Genomic DNA, 22250 nt, shown 5'->3' with positions numbered 1-22250 from the left:
TGTGGAGCTGAGCAGTGGACTTTGGGGTTTAGCAGGAGATCGCCCTGTTACTGCCTCCCTGGTGTTGCATGGCTGTCACAGGGCTTGGGCACTCTGCCTGACCTATATTGCTTTTGCCTGGTTTAAGTCCTCAAAGTTAGCGCAACTCCCATTAGCGTCAGAAAATCCAATCGGGCTGGATAATTGCAGAAGATGACGGGGACTTTCGCCTGCTCAGCGGCTGCTGGGCTGAACTGTATAGGCTGTTGGCTGTGTTTGGGAAGGGCCCCCAATTGCTGAGGGTGTGATACATGGTACATCTATATTCACATGTTCCTAGCGCAGGAAGGATTCACATGCTCCTAGATCCCGTGGCATGTCGGTTAGCAGCTTCTTTCTCCCAGGCACATGCAGCCAAGAAAAAATTTCTGAAGAGTGCAACCCTGTGGGCTGCAAATAGTCTCCCCAGGGTGGTGGCAGAGCCCCATCGATTGAGTGGAGCCTGGCAGCACGCTGGAGATACGGGGAGAGAGCGGTGCTGTGCTGGGAAGGAGGGGCAGGCTGAGATCATAGAGCGATCCCTGTCCCTGGTTCTGTGATCATCTGGGTCCACAGTCTGGTGCTGCCTATGGTATGTGCGTGTGTTTATGTGTGTGCCTGTGCTCACAGCCGTATGCAGGAGGCAAGCTGCTGCCCAAAGAACCACGCGTGCACAGCTCTGCCTAGGAGAGATGCCTGGAGTGTTCCTTGCTAGTAAGAGCGTGAACTTGGGAGCCGTGGTTCCAGCCCGGAGGAGTTTTCTCCTCACCAAGCAGTCCCTCTGCATGGTACATATTTATCCAGGGTATATAGACCTAAGCCAAATATTAACTAATAATCAAGCTAATGCACTGTAACATGATTGAACAGACCCCTCTGTAAAGAACTGTGTGTGTGTGTGTGTTCTTCTTAGCCCTGGGAGCTGGGTGCCCGGAGCAGGAACAAATGTTTTGTTAAAAGGGTAGCAATTGTAACAGGCTATGTGTATGGCTGGATCATCTGGGCCTTATTCAGCAGGAATAATGATATGTCCGCGTAGACCAATCAAGGAGGATAAAAGCTGTATCATAAGTCAAGCATTTCTGCCTCTGTCCTTCTCCAGACATGTGCGTGTGGAGGGGACACTCTTTCTGACCATGTTCTCTAGGATGCATATAATGCCAGTATTAACCGAGCAGCTAACGTATTTTACAGAATCCCCTGGGGGGCAGTCTGCTGACATCAGGCAACAGCAGAGTGATGCTGGAGTTGGTGTGTTTTCCCTCTTGATTTCACACAGTTGTGTGTATGTTGTTTGTTTGAAGCAGGACCCTCCGGAGTTCCCTCTCACTCCCAATAAGTTGCTTTGCAGCACTGGAGACATGACCAAGCAAGGCTGCCACAGTGATCCTGAAATCTTAGCAATATCATAGCTGCTGCTCACTCTGGGGAAGGATGCATGCTTTGCTTCTTTCAGGAGGGATGAGATCTGGTAGGCGCAGAGCATAGATGCTATGAAATGTTTGAGGGAAAGGAAGCAAATGTCAGACCCTGGTCTTCCCTGCTGGGGGCGGGGGGTGGTGGGGACTGGATCCAAAGGGTTTCACAGCTGGGCAGCAGCCATGGAGAAGACAGAATCATCCTTGACTCTTTCTTCTCCCTCCTCTCCAAAAATGGGGCTGGCTTTGTCTCCCAGAATGGAGTGATGTGCACTGCAGTGTGGGCACCAGGAAGGAGGAGAGGAAGGAAGGACTGGGGAGGGTGCTCTACCAGCACTGGGCCAGGCTCAAGGATGGGGGCAGATCATCCTCTGGGCGTTCCCCTCTGGCCCTACTGACAGGTTGTTTACTGAGCAAGGCCAGAGGGCACAGAACATCCCTGCGTCATCAACTCCTTCTGATCGCCTTTCCCAAGGCACAGGCTGGCCACCGGGGAGCACCACATAAGAGATCCCTTCTGAGACGGTGCTCCAGAATCCCTCCCTAGCTCACAAACAAGAGGTAATCTGGAGGGACTTGAGACAGCTGCGTGGGCACTTTCTGCTGACGGGGATGCTTAGTGTCGAGGTTTCCTGGTTAGTGTTTTGTTTTCCCCACTGTGCAGTGTATTTTTGGCGATTCAACTCTTTCTCTTAAATAAGAAGAGCTTGTATCCGTTTTACAGTGGCATCCTTTTCCAATGGGCCGAGAGCATTTCAGGGAGCTCATCTAATTAAGCCTCGCACAGCTGATTGTCTCACTTATCTTTGATGACCCTAAGAAGTGGAGCTTTCCTTCTTGGAAAAGCAAGGGCCGAGAACCTTGGAAGGATGAACTGCTTTACTTGGGGTCCCATGGAATGGGGTCTGGGGCTCAGCCCTCCTGGACCAACCCCAGACTCCCCCGACTTCTCCTAAGGAATGGTTTCATCTCGGTAACTGAGATTTCATTCGATTGCTCTGTGCTTCACAGGAATAGGAAGTGGCAGTGACGTAGGGCTTTGCCTCCAGCCCTGACCTAAGTAAGCGCTGCGAGGGATAAAAGTCTTAGAAGACCTTGCCTTGGCCCTCAGTGATCTTACAGTCTAGTTAGGAAAAGAGGCTACATCTGGGAAAAAGATAAACGACAATATACATTCTCAACAGCAGTTCAATACAAGAGATTCATGAGGCTGACCTAATTAATCCATGATTGATTTGTACAGATAACGAGAGCTATCAGTATTCCGAGGAAGGAGAATCTGAGTTGTGCCATGGGGGACGGGGTGGGATTTGCTTGGAGAGGAAGAAATGGAGAAAGGATTCCAGCTGACAGAGATGCCAACTGAGGCATAGTTAGAATGCTGGAAATTTCGAGGCTTGCACGTTTCCTTGGGGTTTACCCTGGGTCATTTCTCCCTTGGGTCCTGGAAATACCATACACCTGAGTTAATTACTTAAAGCATCTATTGGCCTAGAGGAAGCTACTCTCAGACCTTGGATACCTCATTAGGTGTTGAAAATTACCTAGCCTTCCAACCACCCTCAAGTCTAATCATACATGATGAGAAAAATAATGCTCAAGGTCAGGGACCTTATCAACATTGTATCAAAATTTTCGGTTGAAGATATTGGGGAAGAATCAGGCAAATTTCAAGAAAACATGAGAGAAATCTCCTCGTGGTTTAGAAACAGAATCTCCTAAGAGAGAGTCTCGATTTTCCTCCATTTCCGATTTCCCCACCCAGATGTCCCTATTGGGGTTTAGTTGAAACTGGCAAAATGCCAAAGCCCTTAGGCATTTAGCATTGAGCAGAAGATCTTCAATCTTAAGATTCTTGAGCACACCCATGTGCATAACCTCTTGCCTTCCCTCCTCTTTCCCTTTTAATAAAACATATGCTGTAGCCGTCACAAAGGAGGAGGCCACAGAAAGCAGGAGGGTGGGGCACAGAACCGCCCGCAGCTGTACCGGGTGCTGTGCTGCTCAGCCGAGCAGGAGAGGGAACCAGGCAGGCTGCCAGCCTGGGCAGCTTCAAGGAAGGGCCATGGGCTGCAGACTGCCAGGAGATGGCTGTGACCAGTCAGCCACACAGTTTGCTCTAGCAGCGAGCCTTGTCTCCTAGAGTAAAGGTCAAGGCAAACCATAGGTTCTGTGAGAGAACAACCACTCTATTCATTGGTCTCCACTTGGCTTGAGACATCTATTCACCCTGCATGTCACTTGTTGCTTGGGTGGCCCCATTCCAAGATGGAGGCAGTTCCTAACAGGCACTGAGAGTAGAATGACCTACCTACAGTCACACCATAATTGCCCTCAGGTCAAGAGGAAAATCCCCAGAACTTAGTTTGTGGGATCCCTTAGCCCCAAAGGGGCTGTCTGAGGACAGTCCTAAAGGATGTTTACTTTCTGTTTAAAATCTTCCCTTAGGCCTCCCTGTCGCCTTTGTTTTCTGTGTTCAGTGATCAGGCAGCCAGACAGTGGGTCTGATGCCTTTTTCTTTTCTGTTCAAGAAGTATCCATGCCATGTCGGGGGCCAAGGCAGAGGTCCAGGCCCATGGGTGTGTGGGGAGTGGTTGTGGGGTTAAAGGCTTTTCTCTTTGGAAGTGAAGAGAGGCCACTCAGCTATGCTTCGGACTGGGGGCTGCGGTGGGTGGGGATCATCTGGCCAATGAGAATGCTGGTTGATCTCTTTTGAGATCTTTACTCTGCCACGCAGACGGAGATAAACTTGAGTAACATCATTACAGCATGGAGTCTTCAACACCCAGTTCTATCATCCCTTTTCCTGGAACCCATGTGGAATGCAGATATGTCTGGAATGCAGGGTTGAGCAAGGGAATGGGCAATTTCACACCTCACAAGACTGAGTTCTAATCTGCGCTGTGCTCCTCATACAGTAGCCATGAGCCACATGTGGCTCTCGAGCACCTGAAATGCGTGCTGTGAGTATAAAGTGCATACTGAATTTTGAAAACACGGTTTAAAAGAAAGAATGCAAAGTGTCTCATCACTAATTTTTAATATTGATTACCTGCTAAGATGATAATCTTCTAGATAGCTGGGGTTAAGTAAAATTTATTGAGATTAGGTTCACCCCCATTCTTTGTGCTTCTTCATGTGGCTACGAGAAGAGTTGAGATTGTGTATGTGGCTCACATCGCATTTCTTTTGGACAGTGCTGGTCCAGGGGCTGTAGAGTAGTGTCAGGTAATGTAGACAAAGGACAGAGGCGTGAGATAAGAGGAGCCAGAGACATGAAGAGAAAGAACGTGGAGGGAGCGATGCCAAGCAGCCCAGAGGGCCTCGGGGTGTGTATTTCTGAAATCGAGAGTCGAGGAGGACACACGTGGCTTCCTTTGATTTACATTTGAGGGGCACCTCATTGACTGTGATTCAGCCCACCCAAAGCATTTACAGAGCACTGCAGCCCTCATTTGACATTCAAACAACTCACAGATGACAGACCTGGTCATTTTATCCTAATGTTTTTGAGTTTCAGCCCGACAGTGGAAATAACCATGGAGATTATCTTGAGGGTTTCACCCCAAAGTGTGAGGACACAGCAGCTGGGACCAGCTAGGCGAGTTTGCTTTTCATATCTCCGTCTTTCTTCTCATCTCTACCACGTTATCATCTTTCCTTGGGAGAATTTTCCTTCAAACCAGATATGTTGCTCGTGTGGTAGGGAGAGAGAAGGGTCACTGCTGTGTGTTCAATATTCTTTTGTGGACCTATCAGTAAGAAGACTGAGGGGGAAGGCATCATGATTGAATTTTGTTTAATAGTTACAGATTTAAACGTTATAATTCACTCATTGTTATCATCGTTTTTTTTTTTTAACATTTTTATTTATTTTTGAGAGACAGCACGAATGGGAGAGGGACAGAGGGAGAGGGAGACACAGAATCCCAAGCAGGCTCCAGGCTCCGAGCTGTCAGCACAGAGCCCGATGCGGGGCTCGAACCCACGAACTGTGAGATCATGACCCGAGCTGAAGTCGGATGCTCGACCGACTGAGCCACGCGGGCGCCCTTCGTTGTTATTATTTTATTATTTTTAATTGCAGTGCGGTTTGGCGACAACTCGAACTCCACAAATTGCTCAGCATTTTATAGTTTACAAAGCGTTTTCCAAGCTTTCTCTCACCCGATTCTCTGATTTTCCTTTCAAAGTTTTCCACGATCTGTCCCCAAACTACGTTTATTACTTTATTTTCTAATCCTTCTCTTGTATGCGCTTCATTCAGTCTTGCTTAGTCAAACTGGTCTACTAACTGTTCTTCATGGTTAACCATGTAAAGTAGGGCTTATTACCTCTCCGAGCCTCCGTTTCATCATCTAGAAAATAAAAAGTAATAATGCTGCATCTCTCAAAGTGCTGTTCTAAATGTTAGACAGGACAAATTACATAAGGTTCCAAACACAGTTCCAGGAACATGGTTGATGCTCAACACATGTCAACCTCCTTTCCTACCAAAGGTCTTCGCTTTGATATTGCCAAGATTAAAATGTCCAAAGGTGAACTCACTATGTACAAATTTCACACATAAAATGAGTCCCCTCTCTAAATTCCCTGCTTTGGCTAAAGGCTCACCCAAACCCCCAGAGGCATAATTAAGAAATACAGGTTGTCCTGGGTTCTACTTCCTCTCACAAAGCCACCCACATCCAATCAATCCCAGAGGCCTGACAAGGTCTACCTCCTACTGCTTTCTCAAAGCCTCCCTTCCCTCCACCCTCACCCCCCCACTCTTTTGTCAGGCTCTCATTCCTTCTCATTTGGAGTTTCCCAATGCTCTGTCTCCCTGTTTCGTCTCTTAAAGCCTAGCCAGTCCAGTCTCCTCCCTACAACTAGGGCAAACTTTCAAGATGATAAACTTGAGTACGCTTCTCCCCTTATTGTACTCCTCCAATGATCCCCACTATAGTCAGGGTAAGACCCTAAATGTCTTCACATGACAAACAGGAGATACTTCACAAGCCGGCCTAGCAGTCTCCCCATGCCTCTGTCCACGCCCCGCTTAGCACTCCAGCCGCCTGAAACGACAGACAGGACCGTTAGGTGTAGCTGTGGTTCTCCTGCAGGACCGTCCCCTGACCTGTCCTGCTTCTCCAGGGTTTCAGACCTTCAAGACTGTGTCAAGATGATCTCTTCTGTGAACACCTCCCCGAGATTCTGAGAAAGAATTAATTCCCTCCTCTTCTGTACTTGTACACATTTCACTCAGCCTGTCTTTTTGTGCTGTACCCACTGCACTATCATGAGTTGTTAATGTGGCCATCTCCTGCACTTAAAGGTACGGTTGGGATTGGCTTTCAAAGACGTATTTCTCAGAAAATATTTATTTAGTATATTATTAGGTATATGCGCACGTATTCTTCTTAGGCACTGGGGATTCCACAGAGAACAACAGACAAAATCTCTGCCAGCAAGTTGCTCACCTTCCAGGGGGAAGATAGGGTAAGAATCGTAATAATGATTATTATTAAGATCGCTGATAATAGCTAACAGTTGAATAGCACTTATGTGTCAGGCATTGCTGAAAGCTTGACATACATTAACTCGTTTACTTCACCTAAGGATCCTATAATTCTCATTTCAATAAGTCCTACATTCCCATTTCATAGATGATGACTTGGAGGCCCAGTGAGGTTAAACAATTCGTCCAAGGTCACAGTTAGTAAAGGGGGTATTTCGTGTTCTAACCCAGTTTCAATTCTGAACCTATATTGTTTCTTACTATGGTATCCAGAAAAAATAGACATATAAACAAATACATGAGATCATTTCATGTGTTGGTAATGAAGATTATTAAAATGGAGTATTAGAGTGAGTGAGGTGGTGGTCAGGGAGGGTCTCTTCAAGGAGGGAACATTTTTTATTATTTTTTTAATGTTTATTTTTGAGAGAGAGGGAGACAGAGCATGAGTGGGGGAGGGGCAGAGAGAGAGGGAGACACAGAATCCCAAGCAGGCTCCGAGCTGTCAGCACAGAGCCCGACACAGGGCTCGAACTCACAAACCACGAGATCATGACCTGAGCCGAAGTCGGACGTTCAACCGACTGAGCCACCCAGAGCCCCAAGGAGGGAACACATTTAAATTGAAACCTGATTGTCAATTGAGGAAGGTAGAAATCCCAGGGTGGGGAAGGATCAGGAGAAGAGAAGTTGTATGCTGTTTGTAATCCAGGCTCTAGCTGCTGTGATGTCCACTGCTGGTGGTAGGCACTCAGTCCTGAGTGGTCTTGGGGAGCGACAAATTGTCCAACTGTTCCCCAAACCTCTGCCATCAGTCCACCTGTCCCTTCTGTTCTTTTGGTTTAAAACATATCTCACAAGGCATCTGGTTTGCTGCTCCCCAGAAAGGTAGAAGGTGCAGGGGGACACACACACACACACACACACACACACACACGCATCCCCGCTCTGCTGAACCACTTTATTTCACTTCTCTCCTGTGAATGACGTATCACTCAGAACCTTAGTGAAGTGACAGGCACAGGCACAGCGAAAAGGCTGGAGACAACCCAGAGGCATGAGCAAAAGGGGAAAAGAAAATTATTTTTTAACAAGACGAGAAGTGACTTGGACTGGCGGGAGAAAAGGGAATTGGATCAGGGAGGGGCATGCAGGGTGGGGGGTGCTTTGTTTCCTCACCTGGGTGGTAGTTTGTGTTATAGTTTTTCATATGTGTTTTATGTATATCCACACGTATATGTATACCCACGTATATACACAAACACACATATATATTTATATACAACACACTACATATATACACATGTATACATATATATCTTCTCTATGAATATTTCTCATAATAAGGCTAAAAAAATTGGTGGGGCAAGTTCATACCTATTTAATGTACATCCAAAGCCTACTTTATGACAAACATTGTACAGGCTTGTTTTTACTTATATTGTTGTATTTAATTTTTTTAATTCATTTATTTTGAGAGAGTGAGTGGGGGAAGGACAGAGAGAGAGGGAGAGAGAGAGAATCCCAAGCAGGCTCCTCACTGACAGTGCAGAGCCTGATGCGGGACTTGAACTCACAAACCTGAGCAGAAACCAAGAGACGCTTAGCTGACCGAGCCACCCAGGTGTCCCTAATTTTTATTACCGCCTTTATGAAGTAAATATCATTCCTGTTTACAGACTGAAAAATAAGGAGGACAAAGAACAGAGGAGTTGCCATTGAGACCCAGGGCTCTGGCCCCCTGCACCATGCCCTCTACCTTTTGCACAGGAAAGCTCCAAGGGTCAGCAAGGTAGGGAGGAAAGGCCCCTGATTTCTGGGTCAGGCAAACTTGGGCCTCAATGTAATCTTGGCCACTCGCTAGCTGTTTGAGCTCAGATACATTTCATAACCCCTCTGAGCTTCAGTATCCCCATCTAGTGCAGTGGAGACAGTAACCCCTTATCTGCACAAGTATCGTGATGATTGAAGAGGATTGAAAAATATCAGCAAAGTGTCTGCTACACAATGGGCACTCAAAAATGGCAGCTACTGTGTTCATGTCCTAAAGTACTAAGCTCATCAGACTTTGGCTTTCGTGGAGAGCAATGATGGCATTTAGCTGCGGTCAGTGGGAGTCAGGTAGTATATGCTGTTAGATTCCAGTGAGTCAGGAACTTCCGGGCAATAGTACCGTATGCCAGGCAGCATGCTAAGTGCTTTCCAGGCATTGTCTCATTTAATCATCCTACACCCCTCTGAGAAGAGTTGTTCTCTTCTGTTTGTAGATGAGGACATTAAAGTTCAGAGAGATTAAAGAGCTAATCCAAGGTCACACCACTTGGAAGTGGCAGAGCCTAGTTTTGAACCCAGGTCTGTCAGGTCCCAGAGCTCATGCTCTTCCACATTGGGCTTTGCAAAGTGATCACGGTCTTAGGTCGTGTCCGGGGGAAAGGGCACATTTGTGGTCAAGGTAAGGGTATCTCTTCCAAGGTCTGGGCTAAATCAGTCAGGAGTGGACTGGAAACACTGTTAAACCCTTAGGGGATTTGTGGGGCAAGCCAAGAGAGTTACTACATGTTCAAAAATGCTGCCAAGTTTCAAGTGCAATGCCTTACACATCGGGGGTATTTTGTATGTGCGGGCTGAATATTTCAAGTACCTGTGTTTCTGAATACAGGCGTCATTCCATTTTCAAAAGAGCAGGCAATTTTAAAACAAATAAAATGAATCGAGTCCCTAGGCTTGGAGGAGAAGTTTTCCCTGAATTATGCAAGGACATATTAGCAGTGGTTTTTAACCTTTAAAGAAGGAGACGAGTCTAATCAAATAGACCCTTACCCAGAACCCCAATAGATGAAGCAGATAAGAGTAGACTTCCTGAATGGAGCAGGTCTGGGGACCTGGAGCTCCCCCACCTGTCACCTGTCACTTGTCTTTTCTCATCTGCATGTAGTCCTTGAGGAACCTCCTTGGAACCTAAAGTCTGTTCATGGTACGCTGCAAACCACTGCACTACAGAATTCCTTTAAAAAGCAAGACTTGGCGATTCATGTAAAATAATGGGTGACATGTTGAAATTGATTTTAAAATAGGAAACTCTCACCAGCCCCCAAACACCTGTGAATTGACGAATGACTGTTGTTCATTCTTGTTCTGGATTGAAGGTCCATGAAAATCAACGCGTAGAAATAAAATGTCTGCTTTGAGTCAGGCACCGTGCTAGTCACGGTATCACTGGCCGTAAGTTCAGTTTAACAAATCCCTACAAAGTAGATATTATTCCCATTTGGCAGATGAGAAAAAATAAGTACAGAGAGGTTAAGTCAATTATCCAAGATCTCACAGCTAGTGAGTTGTGGAGTGGGGCTTCAAACTCAAGTCATAGGATAGATTAGAAAGCCAGAGTATAGCCACAAACCTGTAGCCTCTGTGAGCATGGATCAGGAGTGATACTGCCTCTCTCTGTCAACGTTTTTTTGGTTTTGTTTTGGTTTTTTTTTTTTTTGTCGTCATTGTTTGGTTTTTTGGTCTTTTGTTTGTGTTTTACTTTTCCCAATACTCCTCAGTGGTGAGATTTTACAGAAAAACTCTCTCTGGACCCTCTGACCTCCAATGACTCTGCTTTCTAGTGCACTGAGGTCTCCTGGGACCCAGGCCGAGGTCCTCCCTCACAGCCCCTTGCCCTCCTCATCCCTAACCTCAGGGAGGGACTGGCCATCAGGGTCCATCCAGCCTCAGTGGCAAGACCTTGGTGATCAGGAGGCAGCCAGTGTCCTGGGCACCAGGCTGCTGGGCTGAGGAAGTGTGGGGGATTCCTGCTCAGCTGAGGTCTGGTAGCCTGGAGATGGGGCTTACTGGGAGAGTGTGGGGTGGGGTTGCGGAAGGAAGTCCTTGGAATACCCTTAGAGGTATGGAAATGCTTAGGCACTCAGTAAGGAATGCGGGGGCGGTTAATTTCTGCCTCCCCCTCACTGGTGTTCAGCCATTTAGCATGTGCTATAAATAAGCCATCAGGCAGGAGCAGGGGAGATGGGTGAGCAGCCTTCCGGCGGGGAATGGGGTCTTGGGGGCTCCCTGCACGCGCCTCTTTCCCTTTCCGCGATCTTTGTCCTTTGGGATCTGAGCCCTGCGGGATAACGGAGCAAGGGCAACATCCTCCCGAAGCCTCGGGGCACTGGAGACCCCTAGAGGCAAAAGGCTGCATTACAAGCCCCCCGGTTGCAGAGGTGCAGGCGGGGAGCCTTGCCGGGAGCCTGCCGTGGCTAGTACCTTTCTCAAGACCCGTGCCTGGAAGTGCAAGCCCGTAATCTCCCAAGGGACAAGGGCGGGTCGGAGGGCGGTTGTGTGTGGGATGGGGTGGGGGTGGTAGCAGCAGTACTGGCGACCCTCCCCCTCCCTGCCCCCACCCATTGTCCCTTCCAATGCCAGTGCCTGCTGCTGCCAGCTTCTTAGCCCCTGCAGCAGCCCCGTCAGCCCTCCCGGCAACTCCCCGCCGCCTCCATCAAAATGATGTCTTTCCCTCAGGGCCTCCACGCCTCTCAGTAACCTGATCAACTAATTTGTCCTGAAGTATTAATGACTAATAATGATGCAATGTGCTGCCCTCTCAATTAACACTCGAGCACTTCTGAAGACAAATTCACATATTTTAACCCAAGTAGGAGACTTGTGTTTTTTCCCTTTTGAGAGGAATTTGTAGGCCCCTCAGAGGGAGCCATACAGACAGCTGCCTGTTCAGGACCTATGCTGCATTACTCCTAATCTTCACGATATTGGGGGCGTTATGCCCAAAGAAGGCCTGCTCTCACCCACAGTCCTTAAAAGCAGGGCTTGGTGCTGGTGATGGGCACACACAGGAGACCCTGTCTCTCCTGCCTCCTCTCCCACAGCTAAGTGGGGTCTGAGAGAAACCCGAGGCGACAGAATCCACCCTGACGCCCATGTAGCCTTCATTAGGAGAAGTCTGGAATGCAGGAGTTGCCATAGACGGCCTCCCCATGTCTCAGTATTACATCTCTGGGAGTCTGATGGGCTTTCACTCACATGTGAGATGATCTAGGCGTCTAGAGATTCTGGCCCCGGGATGATTCACTTGGGTTCACATGTCTGGCAGGCTTTGCTATGTGTTAGCTATGCACTGTGCCAAGGTAACCACACAAGCCTCAGTTCCCACATCTGTAAAATGGATGCAGTAAAACTCATGTCACAGGATTATTTTGAGTCTGAAATGAAATGATGGAGAATTAGCACTTCCTGTAATGTTCGGTGCATGCAGAGTACTCAGTAAACGACAGCTCTTTTTCCTAACCATCTTGTTTTTGTTTTTACCATTTTTGCCCTATCCCAAACTTTCAGTGCAGGGCAGCATACAAAGGTCCTATTTATTAGTTAAAAGCAGGTGAAGCAGTGCAGCCTCCTAGGTGTGGTCGGTTTGGTAATGAACTAGATTTCTTTCCAGGTGACAGCACTGCATGGAGTTTTTGGGTTTGTCTCGGTCTTTTTTTTTTTTTTTTGCCTCTGCTTGGTTTCTTTAAATGTATCTCACAAATGCAGTGAGCAAAATGGATTTGGCAGTGACTTTAAAAGACTTAATGCATTTTGAAAAGAAAAAAAAAAGGCACAACAAAAACTGGTTTGTTTCTGTGATATATGGTTCATGTGATATGACAAAAATCCATTTTTATGCTTAGGAAAATTGGCTAATTTTAAAACAGTTGACACATGCCGTATGCATATAGAGTAATGATAGATTTTGCTCAGGCAAACAACCAAAGAACACAGGGCCGGTGATATCTCTGTTAGGGCTTTAGTCGGTTAAATCCTTATTTGGTGGCAGACCCGTTCCACACAGGAGAGGAGAGTGAAATGACAAATGGACTCCTTGTGGCCTCAGGTGCTAGAGTCAGATATTTTATCATAAAGATACCAACCACCAAGCTTGGAACACACACTGTGTTTTCATGAAGCGAGCAAGAGCGGACAGACTTAGGAACCTACCTGAAGAACAAGCTGTATGTGCAAGAAGGTGAACAGTTTTTAAAGTTATTATCTGGACAAAACAGGGAGAATAGTGCAAGGGACACTGAATTGTTCAGCCACCCTGATCTGGTGAAATTTGCCTGGTCATTTCTCCTGCTGGACCCACGGATGCTTTTCGGACTCCTGATAGCAGCCTTTAGCATCCTCTGGTCACACTAAAAGGGGACGCCCACATAGTCCCCGTTACTGCCATTTAGGACAATGAGATTACATATGAAAATACGATACTACAGAAGTTGCGTGTGAACTAGAAAGTGATCATGAAAAGTTTAAGATGGAGACAAGCTCTCTATTAGCTTGATGTCCCTCCCGTAGATTCCTCCACTTTTGGCTCCTAGTGTAGGTCAGCCAGGGACCCATCTCCATCACAGGCTAATGACATGCTTTCTATTTGACTCAAAAAAAGCCTTTGGCTTTTTGTTTTTATTTTATTTTATTTTATTTTATTTTATTTTATTTTATTTTATTTTATTTCATTTCATTTTATTATTTATTTCAAGGCAATATTTAATTAGTGACTGCAGAGGAAAAAAGCTGAACAGCTTAGAGAAGGTTTATGGTTCAGGTCTGCAACTCTCAGCAATTTGACATTCTAATCCTGTTATTTCTCACCTTAAACTGAACAGAGTCAGCAGGGTTGGGTTTTTTTTTTTTTCCCTCTTCCCATAATTCATCTAGCTATTAGGTTCCCCTCCCCTACTTCCTACCCTCCTCCTTTGCTTTATCTGACTTCTTTGTCCTGTGTTTTACTGCATTTCTTTCTGGATATCAAAACCAAAACAAACAAAAAAACCAAAACGGTATCTTGGTGGTTGATTGGTGACTGAACCACTTAGAAGAGAAATTAATTCTTCTACTCCCTACTTTGATTCCCAGAATGAGCCCCCTGTATCCCACGTGAACTTGACCACTCAGGTGACTGCAGCTGAGAAACTGAGCAGTGTCCCTGGTTCTCTTCTTAGGTGTAGACTGTAAACATTTTGTAGCCAGGATCTGAGCCTTCTATCTAGCACAGGGAAAATTTTTTGATGTTTATTCAATTAAACAACCTCACCATCTACCCCCACAGCATCCACTTTTCATTAAATAAAATACAGGCTTCTGGGAGGTTAACAAGTATCCTTCCTGTTGCGAAAAATTTCGTATTCAGGATTTCAAATGTATAGAATTCCAAAATCAGGAAAGTGTTTTCTTTAATGCGGTGGTTCTCAAAATTTAATGTGCACCTGGGGAGCTTGTTAAAATGCAGAATCTTCAGTTCCTCCTTCGGAGAGTCTGATTCTATAGGTCTTGTATAAAATTCAGAAGACTGTGTTTTAATAAGCAGATGATCTAAAGACCACCCTTTGAGAAACACCATTTTAAGGCAAACCGAATAAAATGTCACCCAGTTCAGTTTGGCCGAACATTAGTGTCCCTTAAGCAGTTAATGGGTGTCATGAAGGAAATAAGGTCTGTGCTTGGAAGAGGTGGGGTCATGGTTCTCTTCTTCCCACCTGCCCTCTCCTATACCTTTGGAGGTTTATAATTCACTTAGCAGGCTAGAGGTTCTGAAATGTTTTGCAATAAAGAAACATACACTTTCACTTTATTTAGACAAATATTTCCAATATGTCTTGACCTTGACATTTTTAATCATTTAACTTTATGGCGAAAAACCTATGCACTTTGGGTGAATTCCATACGGAAACCATTGTCATGGGGGGATGGGCAGCATCTACTGGACAAGGGAGATACACCATTATCAGATTTCCTAAGGAGAGAATGTGTAACATTCATGTAGCATCACATTAGTGGGGGAACCATGGACCGTGGGAAGATCTTATCGTCCAGAGAAGTGTTGGTTATAATAGCCGTCATTGGTTAAGCATTTAGTATTCACCAGGTACTGTTCTGCATTTCTGAATATGTATTACCTTATTTACTTCTTAAAATAACCCTATGAGTCAGGCACTTTATCCCCATTTCACTGAGGATGAAACTGAGACACTGAGAGGCTACTATTTGCTTAAGATCACAGAGTTTGAAAATAGTTGACTAGGATCTGAACCCAGGCAGTGAGCCTCAAGAGCCTGTCCTGTTATCTGCTCTATCAGACAGCCTCTCCTGCAGTAGCGAAGGTTCTGGGAATTTCTGCCAGGGAGGAATGACAGCTCCAGCTACCTCTCAGTGCCTCAGGATTCTCTTCCTGCGCGAGGGCCTGGGATCATTGCCCCTTATTCATCAGAGAATTTATTATAATGACCGCCTGAACCTCTGAAAGATTTTGCTGTACTTAAACACAAAATATGCTTAGCAAAACAACCTGACAAGGATGATTCATGGAGAGCAATTAGGTGCAGAATCCTGTGCCTACCAAATAACAGACTGGGCTGAAGATCTGGCCATCCTGCTGACACCTTCATACGAAATGCAATCGCCTGGTCCTTGTCAGGCTAGCCTGGTCTCAACCCCTTCATGTACCTGACCATTGAAGGAGTCCCTGAAGGGGCAAGCTGGGCTGGGTGACACAGTTCCAATTTACTTCACCTCTTTGGCCCTCGGCTTCCTAGTCTTAATTCAAAAAGAGGAGGGAGACTAATGAGACCTGCATTGTGGCAAGGCATAAATCGGTATGTAGGTACATATATGTGTACGTATGTAGGACGAGTAGAGCTTTCCTGTCAGTTCCTTCACAGGTGTTAATGAGGAGATAACAGGAGGTCAAAGTCATGGTCCTGGGGAGTGAGAGGGAATTGAGAAAGAAACATCTTGGCTCCCAGATCCTGGATCTCTTCCAAAATGCAGGTGGGATGTGGGTCACTGGAACTTACAATCCAGCCAGGAGTTTTTGGTTACTTTAATTTCCTTCTTTGTAAAAATGTGAATAATACTAGTTATAGACATATCCCACTGGGGAACTTGGACTCTCCTTTATTAATGAAAGCTGGAGAAGTGTCACAGGATAATGACGGAGAATTTCCCAACCCGATTTCCAAAGAACTAACACTTGCCAAGCATCCTTTTAGACACTCTACAAATTGTAGACTATTCAGTTGCCCCCTTTAAGATCAGGAAGCTGAAATTTAGGCAGGTTTGTTATCAAGAGTCAGATACTCAACCGACTGAGCCACCCAGGCTTTTTGTGCATCCAGGCTGCTGACCTGCCATCAGGCACCAGCCCCAGGAGCCCATCAAAAGAGCGGGTCTTCCAAGGTCTCTCCTTCTGAACTTCTTCCTATGGATCCTGAAGCCCCTTGGCAGTTAATGAGCTTAGTGGAAAATCCCTCCCTCCCAAACTGAGCACATACACTCACCAAAATAAGTCTTCTCAAAATAATTTTCCTTTGGATCAGGTCTCAGACGTGCCGAGCACAGGATCAGGACCAGAGCAGGGACTGAGCATTTCAATCCTGCGGGCTTCACATGAAGCCTGGATAATCAACCGTGAGGAGCAGGAGGAGGAGGAGGACGAGGAGTGTGGGGGTTAGTTTAACTAAAGCAGACCTTGTGAGGGCTTTTCTAAGCACTCCCATGTGGAGAGCCCCACTCTTCTCAGAGGAATACAAATTCTATTCCTTTTATTTGATCATATAGCAAGTGCTTAAGATCACAAACTCTGGGAAGGCTGGGTGTAGATTTATCATTATTGGTTGAAGCTGAGTGGCTGTGGGGGTACAGAGGGGTTCATAACATTCTTTCCACTTTCGTATATGTTTGGGAAAGTTCCATAATTAAAAGAATAAGATAAATCATGAATTTGGAGAGAGAGAGAGAGAGAGAGAGGGAGGGAGGGAGAGGGAGAGACTTGAACAGAAATTCCACACAAACGCTTTCTTGCTGCGTTATCTGGAACCAATGATTTACATTTTCTGAGCCTTTGTTTTCTTACCAATACAATGGAGATAATATCTGTCTAAAAGGATTATTGTTGAAAAATAAATGAAATAGTGAAATAATGAACTTAGCACAGCGACAGGCCCATAAAAATTGCTCGATGAATAACTATCTTTGTGGCTGTATTATTTTTTATCTTTGTTGTCAGTATCATTTTGTGAGTTCCTTACAGCAGTTACTGTACCTTCTTGAGGTTCGTATTCATCCTATCTAGTTCAATTCCAAGCTCATATAACAAGAGCAACGAATATTTATTGAGCTTCTCCAAGGTGCCAGGCATTTTCTAGGAGCCACAGATAGAGCAGTGAACAAAATAGACAGAAAATAATATCCCAGCCCTTATGGAGCTTATATTTTTGTGGGAGGAGACGAAATAAGCAAGAGTCATTATGAATAAGTGAGTGGTATTTTTTGCTAGAAGATAGTAAGTGCTGTGAGAAAAAATATAGAGCAGGGGAGATTGGAACAGTCGAGGAGGGTTGCACAATTACATGGGATAGTTAGGGCAAGACCCAATGACAAGATAACATTTGAGCAAAGTCCACAAGAAGGTGGGAAAGTGGTTATGTGGTTATCGTGAGAATTTTCCCCACAGTGGGAAATTAATATATTTTGTTTAATAGCTCCTTGAGACCTATTTAACTCTTTTTTGAAAATATTTATTTATTTATTTTTGAGAGAGATTGAGAGAGCACGAATGGGGCAGGAACAGAGAGATGGGGAGAGAATCCCAAGCAGGCTCTGTGCTATGTCAGCACAGAGCCCAACAGGGGGCTCGAACTCATGAACCATGAGATCATGACCTGAGCCAAAATCAAGAGTCAGATGCTCAACTGACGGAGCCATCCAGGTGCACTGAAACCTATTTAACTGTTATATCACCTCTTCCACGCTATGCATGCTTTATCCCATGGTAGGCTCCCTAAGAGCTTAGAGAATGTACCGTAGTTTACATTTATGCTTAATCCCAGAGCTCTATAGGTTAAGAACTCAGTAACTGTTTATGGAAAATAAACTCACACCTATCTTTGCTGAGAGTTCTTTTTTGTAAAAGCAGAAATTGCATTGTATACGTTTGCAATAGAACTCACCCTCTTTACACATACCTTTATAAGACGTCCTTTTCTAAGTTTTATTAATGTGATGCTTTCAATTAAGCTAACTCAGGACACAGCACCAATTAATTATAGGGAAATCTGTAGCTCGGAAGAATTTTGGGGAGGTGAAAAAGGCGGACACAGGACAGACACAACTGATGTCTTTAGTGCAGTCCTAACTGGGACAAAACGTTTTAAGAGTCTTAATGCAAATTAAGAATTGCAGTTATACATTATGTGACCTTAATTGAAAGCAATAGGCCCCAGTTAGATTTGATTCCACAAATCCAAACAAATGACCAAAGGCTGCTATTAAGGAAGCTGAAAAAAAGGTACCTGAAAAAAGTAATTTTCTTATGATGTAGTCAGCAAGATTTTCTGCCATGGAGTTCTCTCACAAGGTCCATTTGGTAATCATGTTCTTTAGTAACCACACCTCCCAGAACAGGATCCAAGACTGCTCCGCCTCTGGTCAAGCACCTGTCCACAGTGCATGGTGTTGAGAGACGGCAGAATGATTCATTTGGTTGCTCCTGATGTCTTCCAGAGAAGAACCACAGCCAACAATGGTAAATTACCTTCTGGATGGTAAATTACCTGCAGGCTTGTTGAAGATCCAACAGACAAAGACACTGATCTCTCCTCCTTTACACAGACCTGCCCTGTCTGGTGCTGAAGAATCTGGACTTTTTTTCTTCAAGTAACTTTATCAGTATAAATGCTTCTCAAATTGGGACCTACACAGCACAGATCATTATTTTCAACAGAGGCCTCTACATTGTGATGTTTTGTCCTCATAGAGCCTGACGGAATAACAATACATTGTGTAACTGCCAGTCTCCAGAGAGACCCTCACAAAAGCAGGTTGTCTGTCTCCTGTCTCCTAAGGCAATCTCATGAATAAACCATCTTAATGTTAAGTCATGTGCATAAATAACCTAAGCCAGGCTTGTGAGAGAAAACAAAAAAAGAGTATGTGGGACACTGATCACTCACCATCAGTGTTCCCTCAGCCAAGATTCGGGAGGGTTCCTTGAAGCTTGGTAACAGGTGGTTTACCCATAAGTTTCAACTGAACAGAAATTCCATTCCATTTTAATGTCCCCTTTCTGGAACTCAGCTGACAATGAATAGGACTGATACAATTCTAAGCTTCCTCAGAATGTTCCCATCTTCTCCTCTGTGAGGCTGACTCCAAGCTAGAATGACTAGGGAAAGTTTCCTTTGGACATGAATATGGATCTTTAACTGCTTGGCAGGTGGGGGAACAAGTCACAGGTCTTTTGAATCCATCCATTGAAAGACTACAGAAACACCATGGAGAGGAGTTTACTTCTCTCATTTCTGATTGTATCTCCTCACTCACTTTTTCTCCCTAGACTGGAGTTATGTGGCATTTAAAATAATGTCCTTTTAAGTCTATTTACCCATCTGTCTCCTAGATCAGTCTCTATCCCTCAATCTTCTCTACCACATGTATTTCAAATTCAAGTTTAGCTCTTTCTGCTTATGTCACACTTCTCTCCAATCTTTTTCCCTTGTTCTTTGTCAGCCAGCAAAAATCTCTCTCTTCCCATCTCCAGAACAGCCTACACACCATCTGTCGAGGTTGGCAGGCTCCTGTTCTCTCCTCTTTCTTCCCCTAGTGGGAGTTAGTCAGGAAAAGCATGTGGATCCCCTTTGAAGCAGCTATAGGCAGACCAGACCATCTGATGGTTCCTCCTTCACTAATGAACTACAGTTTCATGGGATAGGAAGTGAGCTTTGGGGGACCAGTCTGTCTGCTTGGACCCAGGGTGTGGTTAGAACAGACTCTGGGGTCAGATGGCTTGGTTTCAGTTCTGGGCTCTACTAGTGATGTGATCATGAGTGAGTCACTTAACAGAGCCAAGCTTCTTCATATAGAAAATGTTGTCGACCATTGTGTCTCTCACAGGGCTGTGGTGAAGATTAAGTGAGGTGATTCAGAGTTTAACACAGTTGCTTGGCCCATGAATGTTATGATATCATCCCAAGCCAATGAGCAAAAGCCCAACGTTTCACTCAACAGTCCAGAGAAGATCCAGCATCTTAGTATGGCAGAGGGTCCCGGTGGTGTTGTTATGTGTCCAGAGAGCATTATCCCTTTAGGAGAGTATAATATTTCCATTTGCTTCTTTGCCACAGAGCACTAGTTTACTAATCCAGAGTCTTACCGCTAAAGAGTCCTATCAGAACTTGTGTCCTAATTGAACGAGTAGTAATTTGCACATAGAGCATTTCTGGGCTAAATTTCAAAGAGCAGCCAAGGCTTATGTCAGGAAGGCTTTCTAACAGCAACCACTGTTACCCCGACCTTTTCCTCCAGGAAATGCATTGCTTAAGACATTTGAAGTGAAAGTGGATAAAACTCTGGAGAGTATGAGGATGGGAACAAAGTACAGTAGCCCTTGGGGATGTAGGACTTAATGGTCTGGCAGGTCCCTTTCCAAAGCTGGTTCACTTGATTCATGTGTCTTTCACCTATAATGTATACAGAAGAAACCTAGATTAGAAACACAAAACATTTTCAGTTGTCCAGCTGCATATTTTGTAACTAGAAATTTATAGTGAATAGCCCTTGTGAAGATCAGATCTATTTTCTATGTTACATAAAATATGCATTTCTTCTTATATGTTCTTTGATACATAGCTTGCTTTAATCTTACATTAAAAAATAAAAAAAAATTATAATGAAAGACCATATTTCTTTGAAATAGGTTTTAAAGTGTCATCGATCAATTGGAATAATGAAAATAATGGAGAAACAAGTTTAAGTGTGGGATTCGTGATCACTAGTGGAACAATTATTCCAATAATTGCTCTGCTATGAGCAGAGATAATAGGGGTCTCATTTCCTGTCATTACTTCCCATCTTTGATGGAGGTTTCTCACCAATCTCATAAAGTTAAGAGTGTTTTGATTTGAACCTCCTTTAGCATGGGAAGGATAAACCTTTAGCACTAAGATCAGAGACCTGAAGTCCTTCATTGACAGCCAGCTGTACATGTTATCATGCCTCTGTATGTACTTGTGCATGCCCACTTGGGCTGTGGGTGGATGGGTCTGGTAATTAGCAAAGGATTAGTCTAAGAGGGAAATGAGTTGCAGAAATATAAGTGAGATTACAGAGACCCACTGTGAAAGCCGTCTGGTTCCAAACTCAGTCTTATTTTTTTCCCCTTGCTACACTGCCTGTGTGTGTGTGTGTGTGTGTGTGTGTGTGTGTGTATTTGTGGAGAGGAAATGAGCCTACCCAAGCTCTATTCTTATTAAGGACATCAGTCATCTCCCTGGTACAACTGATTTCCAAGTTTTATACTACACTGACCATGGGCTGACCCTACGTTCAACTTTGGATTATTTATAGTGGTGGGCTAGTGGAACATGAATAAATGTAATTCAGAGAACACTAAAACTTATTTTACCCAAGCCTTCCTATAAATATCTCATTGGAGCAATGAGCAAGGGCAAAAGAAATCAGGTTTTGCCCTGCGGAGCCAGCATGTAGAAATGAATGAGTAATCAGGTAGTCAAAAACAAGGTACAAAAGCAAAGACCCCGAATAACTTAAAAAAAAAGACCAGATTTAGGAATATTCAAGATCGAGGAGCCCAAGAATAACAGATTTGACTGGACGGTAAGAGCCAGCCTACAGGGGCAGCCGGATGGGCCTGTTCCAGTGGAGGTAACTGCCCAGCAAATAGCAAACCACGGCCGATGTGGGCTAGAAGAACCTTGGAAGAGGAAACCCACTTGGGTTGTGAGGCATCAGCTGCTCATGAGACCAGGCCTGTGTTCCCAGGTGGTGTAGCAAGGTCTAGGACAGGCTCTGTGCACTTTTCTCCTTCCTCTCTATGGTTCCAGTGTAGGGATGTCAGTACAAATGTTCATTTCATCCTTTTGGAAGACAAGAGCATGTGGTGGGTGAAGGGAAGGAGCCACATCTCCTCAGTAACACTGTCATGTTTCCAAAGCTGTTTTGATCAGCAATAACAAATGCCTGGATTTGAGCAACTGCAAGTGATTTCCCAGGCTGTGAGGGGGAGGGATTAGGGAGACAATTAGACAAAATCATCTGTGTTATCGTATTGAAAGCAAATATCTGCCTTATGTTAATGGCCTTTATAGGATCCACAGAGGTAATACTAATGGAATTATAGGGGACATGGTCAGGAATGCCCAACAAGAGCCTATGGTAATTCAATTAGTAGAACCTTCGGGAACCATATAATTGCATGAAATTCTTAGTTTTCCCCTTGTTGGGCAACTTTACAAAATCTTTATTTCTGTCTCTCTTCT

The 22250-nt window shown here is 44.8% G+C and overlaps 1 protein-coding gene across 2 annotated transcripts in view; it reads left to right on the top strand.

Annotated features, from left to right (window-relative positions):
• BRINP2 (BMP/retinoic acid inducible neural specific 2) overlaps positions 1-22250 on the top strand; it is a 125961-nt gene that overhangs the window by 7217 nt on the left and 96494 nt on the right. The gene's annotated exons all lie outside the window — the stretch shown is intronic.

Source organism: Acinonyx jubatus, chromosome E4, assembly GCF_027475565.1.
Source record: "Acinonyx jubatus isolate Ajub_Pintada_27869175 chromosome E4, VMU_Ajub_asm_v1.0, whole genome shotgun sequence".
NCBI classification, from domain to species: Eukaryota; Metazoa; Chordata; class Mammalia; order Carnivora; family Felidae; genus Acinonyx; species Acinonyx jubatus.
The sequence above is the reverse complement of the archived record's forward strand: the minus strand, read 5'-3'. Positions and strand labels throughout refer to the sequence as shown.